Source organism: Poromitra crassiceps (assembly GCF_964638095.1).
Source record: "Poromitra crassiceps genome assembly, chromosome: 28".
Classification (NCBI taxonomy): domain Eukaryota; kingdom Metazoa; phylum Chordata; class Actinopteri; order Beryciformes; family Melamphaidae; genus Poromitra; species Poromitra crassiceps.
This window is the reverse complement of record NC_139651.1, coordinates 10,598,928-10,618,453: the sequence shown is the minus strand read 5'-3', so window position 1 is coordinate 10,618,453 and position 19,526 is coordinate 10,598,928. Positions and strand designations below refer to the sequence as shown.

At 47.8% G+C, this 19,526-nt stretch overlaps 1 protein-coding gene across 3 annotated transcripts in view; it reads right to left on the bottom strand.

The window, feature by feature from the left end:
• The window catches only part of ankrd11 (ankyrin repeat domain 11), a 169,534-nt gene that overhangs the window by 123,617 nt on the left and 26,391 nt on the right, over positions 1-19,526 (bottom strand). The gene's annotated exons all lie outside the window — the stretch shown is intronic.

Sequence of the window (19,526 nt, the reverse complement as noted above, 5' to 3'; positions counted from 1 at the left end):
CCCAGTCCCTGGTCTCTTACCCACAACTACCCAAGCTCTCTGCCTAGTCTCTAATCTCTTACCCATGACTACCCAAGCTCTCTGCCTAGTCCCTGGTCTCCTGCCTGGACTTGCATCACAGAGCAGTCCTGTCCCCAACCTTATGTTACTGTACTCCATCATGGCGTGGTCCCCCAACTGTTCCTTCCTCCACCCAACCAGCCTACATGACCTGCGGCAGGATCCCAGCTCTATAGGCCCCTGCATCTAGCCCAGCTGTCCTCAGGCCACTCTCCCATGTCTGGCCAACCATAGGCAGCCAAACCAACCCCAAGCCAAGCCATCTCAACCACCCCTCAGCCCTGCCCATCTTGCTAACCTTCCTAGCTGCCCCCAGCACCTCCCCTCCCGCACCTCCCCTCCCAGCACCTCTCCTCCCAGCACCTCCCCTCCCAGCACCTCTCCTCCCAGCACCTTCCCCTCCCAGCACCTCCCCTCCCAGCACCTATCCTCCCAGCACCTCTCCTCCCAGCACCTTCCCCTCCCAGCACCTCTTTTCCCAGCACCTCTCCTCCCAGCACCTTCCCCTCCCAGCACCTCTCCTCCCAGCACCTCCCCTCCCAGCACCTATCCTCCCAGCACCTCTCCTCCCAGCACCTTCCCCTCCCAGCACCTCTCCTCCCAGCACCTCTCTTCCCAGCACCTCCCCTCCCAGCACCTCTCCTCCCAGCACCTCTCCTCCCAGCACCTTCCCCTCCCAGCACCTCTTTTCCCAGCACCTCCCCTCCCAGCACCTCCCCTCCCAGCACCTTCCCCTCCCAGCACCTCTCTTCCCAGCACCTCTCCTCCCAGCACCTCCCCTCCCAGCACCTCTCTTCCCAGCACCTCCCCCTCCCAGCACCTTCTCCTCCCAGCACCTTCCCCTCCCAGCACCTTCCCCTCCCAGCACCTCCCCTCCCAGCACCTCCCCCTCCCAGCACCTCCCCCTCCCAGCTTCCAGGATAGGGCTTTATCAGGATTTGGGGGGCAGTTGGGTGGGGGTGCATTACAGAGGCCCTGTGTTGGGGCTACGCTGGTGACATTCCAGTATGTCTGTGGGACTGATCCCACATGTGTTCCATGAATCTGATTTAAAGTTAACTCGGGTGGGGGGGGGTGAAGTGGAGGACATCAGCAGTTAGAGCGTTTGCAAAACATCGCATTTAGAAGCCACATGGTGTTGCAGCATCTCACTATAGGGTTTCCATATGAACAATACTTTGTAGAAGGTGCTACAGGATGAAGATATGGGACAGGACGTGTGCACAGGGTAGAGCAGACGGCCTGACAGACAGGACGTGTGCACAGGGTAGAGCAGACGGCCTGACAGACAGGTGGGTAGACAGGACGTGTGCACAGGGTAGAGCAGACGGCCTGACAGACAGGACGTGTGCACAGGGTAGAGCAGACGGCCTGACAGACAGGTGGGTAGACAGGACGTGTGCACAGGGTAGAGCAGACGGCCTGACAGACAGGTGGGTAGACAGCAGGACGTGTGCACAGGGTAGAGCAGACGGCCTGACAGACAGGTGGGTAGGCAGGACGTGTGCACAGGGTAGAGCAGACAGCCTGACAGACAGGTGGGTAGGCAGGACGTGTGCACAGGGTAGAGCAGACAGCCTGACAGACAGGTGGGTAGACAGGACGTGTGCACAGGGTAGAGCAGACGGCCTGACAGACAGTTGGGTAGACAGGACGTGTGCACAGGGTAGAGCAGACAGCCTGACAGACAGGTGGGTAGAGCAGACGGCCTGACAGACAGGTGGGTAGACAGGACGTGTGCACAGGGTAGAGCAGACAGCCTGACAGACAGGTGGGTAGAGCAGACGGCCTGACAGACAGGTGGGTAGACAGGACGTGTGCACAGGGTAGAGCAGACGGCCTGACAGACAGGTGGGTAGACAGGACGTGTGCACAGGGTAGAGCAGACAGCCTGACAGACAGGTGGGTAGACAGGACGTGTGCACAGGGTAGAGCAGACGGCCTGACAGACAGTTGGGTAGACAGGACGTGTGCACAGGGTAGAGCAGACAGCCTGACAGACAGGTGGGTAGAGCAGACGGCCTGACAGACAGGTGGGTAGACAGGACGTGTGCACAGGGTAGAGCAGACAGCCTGACAGACAGGTGGGTAGAGCAGACGGCCTGACAGACAGGTGGGTAGACAGGACGTGTGCACAGGGTAGAGCAGACGGCCTGACAGACAGGTGGGTAGACAGGACGTGTGCACAGGGTAGAGCAGATGGCCTGACAGACAGGTGGGTAGACAGGACGTGTGCACAGGGTAGAGCAGACAGCCTGACAGACAGGTGGGTAGACAGCAGGACGTGTGCACAGGGTAGAGCAGACAGCCTGACAGACAGGTGGGTAGACAGCAGGACGTGTGCACAGGGTAGAGCAGACGGCCTGACAGACAGGTGGGTAGACAGCAGGACGTGTGCACAGGGTAGAGCAGACAGCCTGACAGACAGGTGGGTAGACAGGACGTGTGCACAGGGTAGAGCAGACAGCCTGACAGACAGGTGGGTAGACAGCAGGACGTGTGCACAGGGTAGAGCAGACGGCCTGACAGACAGGTGGGTAGACAGCAGGACGTGTGCACAGGGTAGAGCAGACGGCCTGACAGACAGGTGGGTAGACAGGACGTGTGCACAGGGTAGAGCAGACGGCCTGACAGACAGGTGGGTAGACAGGACGTGTGCACAGGGTAGAGCAGACAGCCTGACAGACAGGTGGGTAGACAGGACGTGTGCACAGGGTAGAGCAGACAGCCTGACAGACAGGTGGGTAGACAGGACGTGTGCACAGGGTAGAGCAGACAGCCTGACAGACAGGTGGGTAGACAGGACGTGTGAACAGGGTAGAGCAGACAGCCTGACAGACAGGTGGGTAGACAGGACGTGTGCACAGGGTAGAGCAGACAGCCTGACAGACAGGTGGGTAGACAGGACGTGTGCACAGGGTAGAGCAGACAGCCTGACAGACAGGTGGGTAGACAGGACATGTGAACAGGGTAGAGCAGACAGCCTGACAGACAGGTGGGTAGACAGGACGTGTGCACAGGGTAGAGCAGACGGCCTGACAGACAGGTGGGTAGACAGGACGTGTGCACAGGGTAGAGCAGACAGCCTGACAGACAGGTGGGTAGACAGGACGTGTGCACAGGGTAGAGCAGACAGCCTGACAGACAGGTGGGTAGACAGCAGGACGTGTGCACAGGGTAGAGCAGACGGCCTGACAGACAGGTGGGTAGACAGCAGGACGTGTGCACAGGGTAGAGCAGACAGCCTGACAGACAGGTGGGTAGACAGGATGTGTGCACAGGGTAGAGCAGACAGCCTGACAGACAGGTGGGTAGACAGCAGGACGTGTGCACAGGGTAGAGCAGACGGCCTGACAGACAGGTGGGTAGACAGCAGGACGTGTGCACAGGGTAGAGCAGACAGCCTGACAGACAGGTGGGTAGACAGCAGGACGTGTGCACAGGGTAGAGCAGACAGCCTGACAGACAGGTGGGTAGACAGCAGGACGTGTGCACAGGGTAGAGCAGACGGCCTGACAGACAGGTGGGTAGACAGCAGGACGTGTGCACAGGGTAGAGCAGACGGCCTGACAGACAGGTGGGTAGACAGCAGGACGTGTGCACAGGGTAGAGCAGACGGCCTGACAGACAGGACAGGATTACAGCCAGAGCTCACAGAGGGGGGTGGGGGGTGGCTCAGTAGTAGTGGTAAGGAGGAGGAGCTAATGTGCATAGTTGCTAATGTGCATAGTTTGAGTTGACATCTCTTAAAAGCATGATGCTTGCTGCTGAGCAACTCCTCACTAGATATTTAGCTAAATCAGGTTAGAGCCAATAATATTACAAAATAAATACATAAAATGTGTCAGATTTTTTTTAAAGTTTGGAGAACCATTGCTCATTTGTCATCAGTAGTGTTGCATAATGCATACAGTAGGGCATTCACGACTAGTGAATTTTACTAGTCGTCCCTAAATGTAGTCGACTAGATTTAGTTTTTTTTTCTTTTTTTTTTTTTCTTTAAGAAAGAACATGAGGTATTATTTACACGACATACATGGACTATCATATCCCATATCCCATATCCCCCACAAAGAACATCAAACCACAACAAAACAAGAAAACTGCATAAGATACACAATAATCCAAGAACAAACAAGACTATTGGACAAACAACCAAACAAAAACAATGCATTCAGATCCTATCCTGATAAGCCTAATGACACTGGGGTAAAAAGTTCTTAAAGTCAAACTCTGTATGTGGTTGCCATATTTTGGGGATGTCTAAGAATCTGCCTTTGCTCTTGTAGTAAATGTTATCCAACCTATGGTAGCTTGAGAGTTCATTCCACCAGTGAACTACAGCTGGGGGATTGGATGCTTTCCAATTTACAGCTATGCATTTCCTAGCTGCCAACAGGGCAAGATCTATGTAGTAACTTTGAATGCATTGTTTTTGTTTGGTTGTTTGTCCAATAGTCTTGTTTGTTCTTGGATTATTGTGTATCTTACGCAGTTTTCTTGTTTTGTTTTGTTGTGTTTTGATGTTCTTTGTGGGGGATATGGGATATGATAGTCCATGTATGTCGTGTAAATACCTCATGTTCTTTCTTAAAGATTAAAAAAAAAAAGAAAACGACTAGTCGACTACTAAGCACAGTGTCGACTAGTGGTTTTACTAGTCGACTAGTCTGTGAATGCCCTAGCCTGGCATACAGTAGCCTAAATAATTATATACAGTAACATCCAGTAAGACATTGAATGCTCTTAGGTGGCTCTTCTTGGTTACAAACACGCTTCCATGAGGGAGCTTTTCTAAAAGGTGCCTATGCAATGTCTTTTTTTTGTTCAATTCCACTTTTCCAATCAATGAAACACGTAAGTAAAACAATGAAACAACAACAAATGAGATGAGGACACTTAGATGATAGGTATCTGGGCTGAGGGCAGGCTCAAAATGTAGGCCAAGCACTCTGATGCAAAGAGATGTATCAACCAGGATCTACATGCTCCTACGCAGGCTGGAGCCTGGCCTGAAATTGGTGAAGGCATTTCAACAGTTTTAAAATACCAAACTGTCAGCAGCTTTTGGAGCATATTATCATGAACTAAGACACAACAAAATCTATAAATGGCAGGGTTTGTGGTGAGAGGAGGGAGGAATCTTAAAGCCTCAGACACACCGAGCCGACAGTCGGCCGTTGGCCATGTCTGGGCGTCTGTCCTTCTAGTATTTGCGGTGTGTTCTGCACCGTCGGCTCTAGTCTGCTTTGACGGCGGCTTTTCTGGCAGAGTCAAGATGTTGAATCACCCCGATTGGCTGGTCAGGGGTAGAGAGAGACATCACCCTGATTGGCTGGTATGGGGTAGAGAGACATCACTCTGATTGGCTGGTCAGGGGTAAGAGACATCACTCTGATTGGCTGGTCAGGGGTAGCGAAGCAGGAGCGAGGGCACACAAAATGCTCGGCTTTAAATTTGAGCATTTTCATGATTTTATTTTTCTACCTACCGTCAAGCCAACAAGCCAATACAAAATACAAAATAAAAATCTGACAAGTCAAGTTGCAGTTTATATCCATGTCGGACGGACAACCCCAAAACATCATTCCTGCCGCTGGCGCAGAGGCATAACAACTAGCACATCATTTGTGTCACAAATGATAGGAAATAGGTTTGTTTATCACAGTGATAAACAAACCTATTTCCTTCTATGAAATCAAATACAAAACCCTAACACATCGTATTATTAATGCTGCAACTGATCCACTCAAGGACAGTGTTTGTGCTCTATAAGGATTTATGTAGGAAGCATTCAGATGGTAGGAAGTGTCTAGCAGCACAGGACTGTGCAGTGGAAGGGTTTCACCTAACTCAATATGTTGACATGATGGAGCGGTTGTGGCACAACTGACAGGCTCCTTAGTAACGACTGCTTCCTAACTCATTAGCTTGACTCAGCAAACATGCAAGAAACACAAACACAAAAACATCATCGAGATAAGCAAGATCCTCTTCACAAATGAGGACCAGCTTTAGGACTTTTGAAGCATTTTCTGACAATCGCATAAAAAGAAAACACGTAGTAAGTCCTCATTTGTGAAGATTATCGTGCTGAACACAAACGTCCCTGTTTCATAAACTTTTGTTAACCATCGCAGACCTTATTTCAAGCATTGAACCAAAATCCCCATAAAGAAAATTCTACACGTAACAGGTCTTCCGGACTCTATTCCTCCCAACGTTACGTCCTGCCTAGTCTCTCCCCAGACTCAAATATTACGTTGAATCGCTGCGCTCCGCATACTACATGAGTGAGTCTGTGTCAGTTAACAGCCACTGCTGGTTTTGAAGGCGGGTTGAAATTTAATGAGTGACAGGTCGTAGCACCGATGAGAGAGCGGTTCGAAAAATGGGCTGCGCCTCCCGTGTCGTCTGATCGCAAAGTCGTTACTGATTGGAGAGGACTGAAGCCATCACTGGCATATGACTGACTGGCCAAGTGAACGGTTCCCTCCCATAACCAGCCCTCTGAGGGAAATTGTCCCAGACCCAGAGAGAGATCTGCAGCATGCAGTAACGTAGTGTATCAGACCCAGAGAGAGATATGCAGCATGCAGTAACGTAGTGTCCCAGACCCAGAGAGAGATCTCTCATGCAGTAACGTAGTGTATCAGACCCAGAGAGAGCTCTGCAGCATGCAGTAACGTAGTGTATCAGCGTAAGAACTCTCATGGGTCTGGCGTTGAGACTACGTCCTGCCTGTCTATCCTGTTTCACGATACAGAAGTTAGATCATACTCGAGATGGACCAATCGACTGGCAGGTGACACAAACTGCCCCGTTTTCATCTGATCGGCCATTGAGCGGCGGGTCAGTCTCATATATCAGTTTTTTTGCCAGTCAAATTGACATGCGTGCGTCGCATGCTAGTTCACGTAGCGCACACACACAGTGGCAGGCAGACAGTACAGCCACGTTACAGACAGGTCATCGTCATCGAGCACTGTAATATTCAAAAACACACAACGCTGCATTGCCACTTTTCATTACACCTGGCCAGCATATAAACAGCATGTCGCGGTGTCATCGGTGCGTTTGCGCTCCCTCTTTCCGTTTGTGATGTCGAATGAATCGTTGAACCTGTGCTGGACTCGACGAGCCTCTGTTTACCCAGAAAACCCCTGAGGGCTGAGGCGGGTCGTACCACATACACACTTTCTGGAGGGGGATGGACCAAGATGTTGAAATTGTAGAAAGAAAGAAATATTAGAAAATAAAGAAAATCAAAATCGGCAGGTCAAACTATTAAAAAGAAATCGGCCAAGAAAATTACATTATCGGTACATCTCAGTATTAGATACTCTCAAAATGCCATTTGATCACAATGGAGCTGATCAAAGGTCAAAGGTGAAACCCCTCCCGAGAGTTGGTCTCCATTTAACCCTAGTATGACAAAGCACTGCCGTCACACCATGTGGAAGCCAGGCCAAACATTCTCATTCCAACGTCACCATGACAACCTGTCAGCTGCTTAATCCCAACATCACCATGACAACCTGTCAGCTGCTTAATCCCAACATCACCATGACAACCTGTCAGCTGCTTAATCCCAACATCACCATGACAACCTGTCAGCTGCTTAATCCCAACGTCACCATGACAACCTGTCAACTGCTTAATCCCAACGTCACCATGACAACCTGTCAACTGCTTAATCCCAACGTCACCATGACAACCTGTCAGATGCTTAATCCCAACGTCACCATGACAACCTGTCAGCTGCTTAATCCCAACGTCACCATGACAACCTGTCAGCTGCTTAATCCCAACTTCACCATGACAACCTGTCAGCTGCTTAATCCCAACATCACCATGACAACCTGTCAACTGCTTAATCCCAACGTCACCATGACAACCTGTCAACTGCTTAATCCCAACGTCACCATGACAACCTGTCAACTGCTTAATCCCAACGTCACCATGACAACCTGTCAGCTGCTTAATCCCAACGTCACCATGACAACCTGTCACCTGCTTAATCCCAACGTCACCATGACAACCTGTCAGCTGCTTAATCCCAACGTCACCATGACAACCTGTCAGCTGCTTAATCCCAACATCACCATGACAACCTGTCAGCTGCTTAATCCCAACGTCACCATGACAACCTGTCAACTGCTTAATCCCAACATCACCATGACAACCTGTCAACTGCTTAATCCCAACGTCACCATGACAACCTGTCAGCTGCTTAATCCCAACGTCACCATGACAACCTGTCAGCTGCTTAATCCCAACGTCACCATGACAACCTGTCAACTGCTTAATCCCAACGTCACCATGACAACCTGTCAGCTGCTTAATCCCAACGTCACCATGACAACCTGTCAGCTGCTTAATCCCAACGTCACCATGACAACCTGTCAGCTGCTTAATCCCAACGTCACCATGACAACCTGTCAGCTGCTTAATCCCAACGTCACCATGACAACCTGTCAGCTGCTTAATCCCAACGTCACCATGACAACCTGTCAACTGCTTAATCCCAACGTCACCATGACAACCTGTCAGCTGCTTAATCCCAACGTCACCATGACAACCTGTCAGCTGCTTAATCCCAACGTCACCATGACAACCTGTCAGCTGCTTAATCCCAACGTCACCATGACAACCTGTCAGCTGCTTAATCCCAACGTCACCATGACAACCTGTCAGCTGCTTAATCCCAACGTCACCATGACAACCTGTCAGCTGCTTAATCCCAACGTCACCATGACAACCTGTCAGCTGCTTAATCCCAACGTCACCATGACAACCTGTCAGCTGCTTAATCCCAACGTCACCATGACAACCTGTCAACTGCTTAATCCCAACGTCACCATGACAACCTGTCAGCTGCTTAATCCCAACGTCACCATGACAACCTGTCAGCTGCTTAATCCCAAATGTCACCATGACAACCTGTCAGCTGCTTAATCCCAACGTCACCATGACAACCTGTCAGCTGCTTAATCCCAACGTCACCATGACAACCTGTCAGCTGCTTAATCCCAACGTCACCATGACAACCTGTCAGCTGCTTAATCCCAAATGTCACCATGACAACCTGTCAACTGCTTAATCCCAACATCACCATGACAACCTGTCAGCTGCTTAATCCCAACGTCACCATGACAACCTGTCAGCTGCTTAATCCCAAATGTCACCATGACAACCTGTCAACTGCTTAATCCCAACATCACCATGACAACCTGTCAGCTGCTTAATCCCAACGTCACCATGACAACCTGTCAGCTGCTTAATCCCAAATGTCACCATGACAACCTGTCAACTGCTTAATCCCAACGTCACCATGACAACCTGTCAACTGCTTAATCCCATGTCACCATGACAACCTGTCAGCTGCTTAATCCCAACATCACCATGACAACCTGTCAACTGCTTAATCCCAACGTCACCATGACAACCTGTCAACTGCTTAATCCCATGTCACCATGACAACCTGTCAACTGCTTAATCCCAACATCACCATGACAACCTGTCAACTGCTTAATCCCAACGTCACCATGACAACCTGTCAACTGCTTAATCCCAACGTCACCATGACAACCTGTCAGCTGCTTAATCCCAACGTCACCATGACAACCTGTCAACTGCTTAATCCCAACGTCACCATGACAACCTGTCAGCTGCTTAATCCCAACGTCACCATGACAACCTGTCAGCTGCTTAATCCCAACATCACCATGACAACCTGTCAGCTGCTTAATCCCAACGTCACCATGACAACCTGTCAGCTGCTTAATCCCAACGTCACCATGACAACCTGTCAGCTGCGTAATCCCAACGTCACCATGACAACCTGTCAACTGCTTAATCCCAACGTCACCATGACAACCTGTCAACTGCTTAATCCTTTAACTGCATGTGTGCTGGACATGCCCCTGTTAGCTAACGGCTAAAATGGCTAACCTGCTTAAATAGGGCCCATCGCAGCGTGGGAAGCGTGGCCCTGTCTTGGGGAGGAACAGAGCGTGGTTTGTGAGCGTGGAGGAACTAGCACATGTGTGTGCATTCAAGGCAGCTCCCCTACAAGCTCTTCAAAGCATTGCTGAGAGTGAGAGCTGGTGGGTTTCAACACTGACCTTCAACAAGAACCACAGACTGCCTTTGATGTGGACAGACTATGACTGCAGATAAGGAGAAACATCTCTGGACTGCGGCTCAGAGAACAGCACTCCACTCCAGTGAGCGAACAATTTGGCTGCAGCAAAGCCGGACCTAAAAGCAGCTGGCTTTATTCACCAAACCCTGCAGCAGCATCATCAGCACAACTCCCCCAACAAGCGTCACTAGAGTCCACTGTGACGTCCATTCAGTGCTTCTCAAATGGGGGTCCGGGGACCCCCAGGGGTCCTTGAGGGGGTTCCAGGGCAAAAGGGGGGTAATTTATTTTAGCTATAATTCCATTCATAAGTAACACAATGACTATTTTGGTCATGGGTTTTTATACACTTTCTGTAATAACACATCTAAAAGCATCAATCTTATTATCATATGGGGGACCGTGGGGCAAAATCCTATCAAAAGGGGGTCTTTGGTCTATTTTTTGTCAGTTTAGGGGTCCTTCATGAGACAAAATTTGAGAACCACTGCATGATGCTATGTCCAAGATGCACGCAATTTGACTTGTAAACAGAGATGACACTAGGGAGATACAGTATTAGGAGAAACAAGATATTAGATATTAAAGAAAGAGAAAGGTCTTTTAATTTGAAAACAAAAAGAGATCTGGCTCCAGAATAGGGTGAGTGTGGATCCTGTGCACCATGAGCAGTGCTGATGTGTTTGTGTACGTGTGTGAAGAGGAGAGAGAACACAGCTCTATGTGCACCATGAGCAGTGCTGATGTGTTTGTGTACGTGTGTGAAGAGGAGAGAACACAGCTCTATGTGCACCATGAGCAGTAGTGATGTGTGTGTGTACGTGTGTGAAGAGGAGAGAGAACACAGCTCTATGTGCACCATGAGCAGTGCTGATGTGTGTGTGTACGTGTGTGAAGAGGAGAGAGAACACAGCTCTATGTGCACCATGAGCAGTAGTGATGTGTGTGTGTACGTGTGTGAAGAGGAGAGAGAACACAGCTCTATGTGCACCATGAGCAGTAGTGATGTGTTTGTGTACGTGTGTGAAGAGGAGAGAGAGAACACAGCTCTATGTGCACCATGAGCAGTAGTGATGTGTTTGTGTACGTGTGTGAAGAGGAGAGAGAGAACACAGCTCTATGTGCACCATGAGCAGTAGTGATGTGTGTGTGTGTACGTGTGTGAAGAGGAGAGAACACAGCTCTATGTGCACCATGAGCAGTAGTGATGTGTGTGTGTACGTGTGTGAAGAGGAGAGAGAACACAGCTCTATGTGCACCATGAGCAGTAGTGATGTGTTTGTGTGTGAAGAGGAGAGAGAACACTCCTGGGTATTCATAGCTTTCAAGGGGCGTTACGTAAGTACAAGGAACGCCCATTCTGGCGGTCAAAACTCAAAACAACAATGGCGCTGAACACTGACCAGACGCAGCTCCAGCAAAAAGCGGGCTTTTTTCCACCAGTTTCCAGTCAGGAATATTTAGACCATCTATCAAGCGTTGAAAAAGAACGATATCTAAACAAACTGCACGTTTTGGGCACTTCAAACAAACCGAACTATCGTTAACGTTACTGTCCAACACATGGCAGTTCGGAGAAATTGTTTCACAACAAACTGCGTGCGGAGTGCGGACTCGTTTTTATAATGTTGTGGAGAGAGAGCACAGCCCTCGTCGCGTGTGAAGAGAGAGGGAGAACGGGTGAGACAGAAGCAAACTATTTTTTGCAGATCTCAAAAGCAGGTAAACCACTGTGGGATTAGTGAGACTATTGCTAAAAGAGAAGATACTGTAGTGATGCCTGTGCTGTCGTCCGCTCAAACAGTACTTAGCAGTACTGTTTGACCGTCAGGTGGGCGTTCCCGGCAGCACGTAACGCCCCTTGAAAGCTATGAATAGTGGGCTTAAGGAGGAGGCGGGGCATAATGCTGGCCTGAGGGCAGCCTCTCCTCTGTCGTTTGCCATCCCATTACAGGAAGAGCTGCCATTTCCACAAGCTGACATCATAGCTGCCTCGATCTGAGACATCAGGACCATGAGACAGACCACCACCCTGACACACAGTGTGGACCTCCCCTCCAGGGCTATAGACCATGAGACAGACCACCACCCTGACACACAGTGTGGACCTCCCCTCCAGGGCTATAGACCATGAGACAGACCACCACCCTGACACACAGTGTGGACCTCCCCTCCAGGGCTATAGACCATGAGACAGACCACCACCCTGACACACAGTGTGGACCTCCCCTCCAGGGCTATAGACCATGAGACAGACCACCACCCTGACACACAGTGTGGACCTCCCCTCCAGGGCTATAGACCATGAGACAGACCACCACCCTGACACACAGTGTGGACCTCCCCTCCAGGGCTATAGACCATGAGACAGACCACCACCATGACACACAGTGTGGACCTCCCCTCCAGGGCTATAGACCATGAGACAGACCACCACCCTGACACACAGTGTGGACCTCCCCTCCAGGGCTGTAGACCATGAGACAGACCACCACCCTGACACACACACACACACCACTGTGGGCCCCCAGGGCTATAGACCGCCTCTCCGGTCAGTCCTGTGGCTGGCTGTCCTATCATAGCGCTTTCAGACAGACACGGTTCTGGTTCTGGCTCTGGCTCCGTTCTGGAGTCTCAGAACCTTGGTGCTTTCTGGCGAACCAGCCCATGTTCACACCAGTTTAAGCGGAACCAAAGTGGGAGGACATTATTCAGTAGTCCTTCTTCAGTTTATTTTAATTTTTTTAAGTTTATTAATTATTTGGTCTGGCGTTCGAGTGAACCCAGCCATGGCCATCTCTTCTGCAAGTTCAGCATATGACTTGTTCTTTCTTGTACTGCATTCTAGCTTTTCTTGAGATTCGGTAGATGCCCAAATCGCCACTAAACATTTGGTTTCCTCAGGAGACCACTGCAAATTATTTTTCTTTGTGTTGTCACTGCCTTCTTCTCCTTCCTGCTCATTTTCACAGCCTAGAATGAGACACGCCCACTGATGATGTCACGGTTCCCAAGGAAAACCAACTATTTCTTGGTTCCGCTGAGAACCAACTTTTCAGGTTCCGAACCAATTATTTTTTCGGTCTGAACGCGCCGGCCAGTTCAGATTAGGGTTCTGGAACTGGAACCGGCACGGAGCCCTGCCGGTGTGAAAGCCCTATCAGAGAACAGATCAGAGTCAGCTGAAAGGCGACCTGGGACAACAGCACTGACCTCTGTGTGATTCCATAGACCACGTCACACACTTTCATCATACGCAGCGACACTGGTTCACACTCACACCGCACGCTTTGCACACTACTAAATCATGTTTGACAAAATACATAATACACGGACGAGCTGAATTATGTGGAGTTCATATGCAGGACACACAAAGCTCTGGATTAGAAACGTTGGCACAATCTCAGCACGAGGAAAATAACTCCTAGTGCTGTTGGGCTTGATGAAAGAAAGCATGTTTTCCCAAAAAAGCATTATGAGGGGCAGTTACTACTTAAAGTCCCTGGAAACCAGAAATATTTCTTTATTATTTAGCATTTTGAGTTCATCACATCACAGGAACCTATGTTAATAAGCCACCAGCCAAATTTGAACGATGATGAATGTCGCAAAGTATATAAATTTAGGTTTGACAGTCATGGCAAAAGTCATAAGAATCAATTACGGTAGATTTTAGAGTGTATTTTCTCCCGCGGACTGTGTGGGCGTGTCCCGTCTGCAGCAGGTCTTTTCCTCTCTCTCTCTCTCTCGGAGGAGACCTGCTCGGAGGAGACCTCTCGCCGTTAACAGAGAGAGAGAGAGAGAAGGAGAGAGAGAGAGAAGGAAAGAGAGATGGAGTGTGTGTGTGTGTGTGTGTGTGTGTGTGTGTGTGTGTGTGTGTGTGTGTTCGCGCGTTGCTCGGCGAACACACTCGCCGCTGCGCTGCGAGTGCACAGCGCTACTGTGTGTGTGTCAGTGTGTGTGTGCATGAGTGTGTGTGATTCGATTAAATCTTATGACGTGGTAAGATCATGCATTTTAGCACCGCGCGCACCGCTCTCTTCAATGAGGAAATGAAATCCAGACCTTGTAGAAAAGTGTCGATTTTTGGGGTTAGGGTTGAAAGTAATGTCAACTACTTTCTGAGGCACACAATTACTCACATAAGACCCTAAATTTAATAGTTAGAAGGTTTTTGTGGATTTTGGTTTCCAGGGACTTTAAAGGACAATTACATATCTCACCACAAAGAGGTGAACGAACACGCCTGGAGGCATGACTTGCTGGCTTAGATTGGACTGACATGGCAACCCTTTTTTCATAGCCAATAGACATGGTGTGTCAAGGTTGTTTTTGGAAAAATCTGTTCAAAAAAAGTCATCAAGAGGGTAAATAAGCTTGATTTGATTCAAAACTGCACATGACCTCAATATGATGTCATTTGCTGTCCAACCATTGTGGATGCAGTAAAATAAGTCTGATTAGCTACATCAATCAAAACTAGTCATCACTCTAACAGAATCTGGATTCAGATAAACATCTCGTCACTGATACATGCTTCTGGTTATTAAAGAGGAGGAAGTAACCTCTTCGTACCCATGAAGATGTTCCATCCCCTCAACGTTTACAGCTTCTTCATCAGTTCCTCGTGGAAGAGCTGTTGGTCGGACTGAAAATAAAGTAGAGGCTAGGCAGCACCCTCCACCTCCGGCCCCGCGGATGGACATGTCTGCACGGTCACAACTAGTCGCTGCCAAAATACTAGTCTGTTAAACGAATAATGAAATGATCATAATAATAAACAATGCCGGTGGTAACTGTTGCATCTTTACCAACCACTACGGTAGCCCCGCCCCCCTCCTCTAATGTCTGGATTAGGGATGTCAACGGTTAACCGTTAATCGATTAACCGTCGCTAACGTCGTTGTTCGGTTATTGCTGTCGGTCTATCAGTTAATATTAAAAAAAAAAAAAAAAAAAAAAAAAAAAAATTGTGTCTATTTACTCAATGAGCTCATGCCCAAACAAGGCGTGTCTATTTAGATGCTGAAATGTTAATGCTTTTTGTGTTAGAAATTCTAACCCAAAAAGAATTTGTGTTGAAATGTTGATGCTTTTTGTTAATGCTTGTTAATGCTTTTTGTGTTAGAAATTCTAACACAAAAAGCATTAACATTTCAGCATCTAAATAGACACGCCTTGTTTGGGCATGAGCTCATTGAGTAAATAGACCAAAAAAAAAAAAAAAAAAAAACTTTTTTTTTTTTTTTTTTTTTTTTTTTTAATATTAAAAAATTATGAATTAACCGATAGGTTAATCGATTATTAGCGTCGGTTAATCGAAAGTGAAATTAACCGAAAATTGACATCCCTAGTCTGGATGTAAACAAACCAGCATGTGTTAGCGGGAGTGGAGCATTGTCTGTAACGTAGTGCAAAGGAGCAGAAGGGAGATGGCATCTCGTAAAACCAGTGCAGTTTGGCAGTATTTTGATCCAGCAAATGAAAATATGGTTGTATGTAGGCTGTCAGATAAAACTGATATAACGTTAACCACTCGACCCACATTCAGCACAGGCGTGTGGACACAAGGACAGCAGGACCTGATGCTATTGCTAACGCGTTAGCCAGACAAGATAACGCATCTCATATGGCAATTAAATGACTGCACAAGACGCTTCCGCTCAACTTTGTTGAAGGCAAAGGTTTCCGAAAGTGAAATGGACCGTATTTATTTAGCCTGAACACACGGCGCTGGGGTGAGCCGTTGATGTTTTCTGATGTGCAATGTTCATCAACATAAACAGCAAGATGATTTGGATATGATGAACGTAATTATTAACAGTTTCAATTGGCTCATAAATACACGCAACATTCTTTCGGACAACGTTGTAACCTTATAGATTAGATTGCGCTCAGTTTTGGCTAGTCGACTAAATTAAAAAAGTCGACTAGTCGTCAGGGAAATTAGTTGCCACCTGCATCCCTAACACACACACACACACACACACACACGTCTCCGCCACTCACAGGACTGCAAACTGCCCGTATGTGCCGCACCTCTCTGCATAGGTGACATAACACAGACAGGCGTCAACGCAGCGACCCGGCCCAGCTGTCAACGACATGTTCCTGAAACATAGACGTGAACTCAGTCTATTTTGGGGGGGGGGTTATAAAAGCATTGCCACCAAACGATGGAACCCACACACACACGCGTGTGATGGCTACCAGAAGTCATCACACGCCGTCTACATAGACAATGCATGTGAAACGTGGATCACTCGCCTAATGCCTACCCCACACTACAGGATAATTTGCAAGATTATGGCCAAGATTCCCCCCTCCCGATTTTCTCAGGGGTGCTCCCGATTTGAAGCACGTCGGGCAGATAATCTTCCCAAATGATCCTGTGGTGTGTGGGGTTCAAAGATTCACAATCGGGAAGACTGCCTCTTCCCGATTGTGAATCGGGCATATCTAACATGTTAGATATTTACAACCCGACAGGCGATTGCATCTTGAGCAGAGAGCCAGTAGTAGCTGCGTTTCCATTAGTTTTTCGCAAAATAATCTGGTCCGCGTCCGCTCGCAGCCCCGCACAGAAACAAAGAACGAGGAAATTGTCATCGAGGTGAAATACCCGTGCGTCTTTGAACGGGACGGAAAACTAAATGCTATACTGCAAAGCATGTAGCCTACAACAAGCGCTTAGGTCTCAGCTTCCCGCATCGGCGAGTGTCCGCACGGAAAAGTGAGTCAAATCAGCAGACGCGCCCCTCCACAAGACACCTGTGCAGACGGTTTTCGCCTGGCCGTGCACAGTAGGCCTACACCCCGAATGGACGCGGCTGTCCGCGCAAATATTAGTTAAACAAATCCTTTCAGTGCAAATACATTATAAAAACAAAAAATAAAATTTGTTTAGAAAACAAAATGACACTACTACACCCGGTGCGCACACTGAATAGGCATTTTAAAAGTTAACGTCGAGCCCTGCTTCCAAGGTGAATCTTCGGCATAATCTTCTAGTGTGTGGGGTTGCGTTTGAACAGACGCGATTGTGTGTGTGTCCCAAGATTGAAATGTTAAAAAATCGGCTCTCTCTGTCCTGTAGTGTGTGGGCTCTCAAGATTTTTATAATCTTCAAGGATTTGAAAATCCTGTAGTGTGGGGTAGGCATAAGTGTAACATTGTGTAGTGGCCTGATGGGGAGAACATAACCTTAGTATTTTGTACAGCTCAATAAGGTTTAGTGCAGCAGTGTGGATGATCAACCACCTCATTGTGAAGTGAAATCAACAATAGGAGGCAGCAGCAGCTGTCTGCTGTATGTCACAGCATCAGGTATCACAGCTTATTGTCATATCGCACTAATTAGATTCAGTCATCCAATCTCCTCCTTCTCCTCCTATGCCCACAAACACTGGAGGAGAAACCTAACACTGCTGTGTGGGGGGAGGCAGAGGGGGAGGTGGAGGCAGAGGGGGAGGATATGAGAAAGAGAGATGTACACCATCACACCTCTCCTCTTCAAAAACAAGATATGAGAAAGAGAGATGTACACCATCACACCTCTCCTCTTCAAAAACATGATATGAGAAAGAGAGATGTACACCACCACACCTCTCCTCTTCAAAAACAAGATATGAGAAAGAGAGATGTACACCATCACACCTCTCCTCTTCAAAAACATGATATGAGAAAGAGAGATGTACACCACCACACCTCTCCTCTTCAAAAACAAGATATGAGAAAGAGAGATGTACACCATCACACCTCTCCTCTTCAAAAACAACATATGAGAAAGAGATAGATGTACACCATCACACCTCTCCTCTTCAAAAACAAGATATGAGAAAGAGAGATGTACACCATCACACCTCTCCTCTTCAAAAACAACATATGAGAAAGAGAGATGTACACCATCACACCTCTCCTCTTCAAAAACATGATATGAGAAAGAGAGATGTACACCACCACACCTCTCCTCTTCAAAAACAAGATATGAGAAAGAGAGATGTACACCACCACACCTCTCCTCTTCAAAAACAAGATATGAGAAAGAGAGATGTACACCACCACACCTCTCCTCTTCAAAAACAAGATATGAGAAAGAGAGAGATGTACACCATCACACCTCTCCTCTTCAAAAACAAGATATGAGAAAGAGAGAGATGTACACCATCACACCTCTCCTCTTCAAAAACATGATATGAGAAAGAGAGAGATGTACACCACCACACCTCTCCTCTTCAAAAACAAGATATGAGAAAGAGAGAGATGTACACCACCACACCTCTCCTCTTCAAAAACATGATATGAGAAAGAGAGAGATGTACACCACCACACCTCTCCTCTTCAAAAACATGATATGAGAAAGAGAGAGATGTACACCATCACACCTCTCCTCTTCAAAAACAAGATATGAGAAAGAGAGAGATGTACACCATCACACCTCTCCTCTTCAAAAACAAGATATGAGAAAGAGAGAGATGTACACCATCACACCTCTCCTCTTCAAAAACATGATATGAGAAAGAGAGATGTACACCACCACACCTCTCCTCTTCAAAAACAAGATATGAGAAAGAGAGAGATGTACACCACCACACCTCTCCTCTTCAAACACAAGATATGAGAAAGAGAGAGAGAGATGTACACCATCACACCTCTCCTCTTCAAAAACAAGATATGAGAAAGAGAGAGAGAGATGTACACCATCACACCTCTCCTCTTCAAAAACAAGATATGAGAAAGAGAGTAATTATTATTATTATTGGTTATTACTTCTTTCAGAGTAACACATCAGCCTACTATGATGGTGCAGAGTAACACATCATCCTACTATGATGGTGCAGAGTAACATCAGTCTACTATGATGGTGCAGAGTAACACATCAGTCTACTATGACGGTGCAGAGTAACACATCAGTCTACTATGATGGTGCAGGGTAACACATTAGTCTACTATGATGTAGAGCTGTCACGATTCCTCGAGTACCTCGAATAACTCGAATAATTAAATTGATCGAGGCCAAAATGATTCGCCTCGACACGCATCTGAGTAATAGAAGAGAGTGGGTAAAATAGAAATTCCGACGGAACCTTAAGGCATGTAAAAAAATGTAAAATGTAAAAAAGGTGTCCAATACAGTTAGATTTAACATACAGAATTTCAAACATATCAGGCCCTTTATCACAACGGATGCGGCTAAAGCCTATCTCCACTGTATGATCCTCTCTCACATAGACTACTGCTCCACTGTTTGGTCCTTCGCTGGTGTCACTGTGCTCAAACCCCTTGAACAGCTCTATAAAAAAGCCATCAAGGTGTTTGA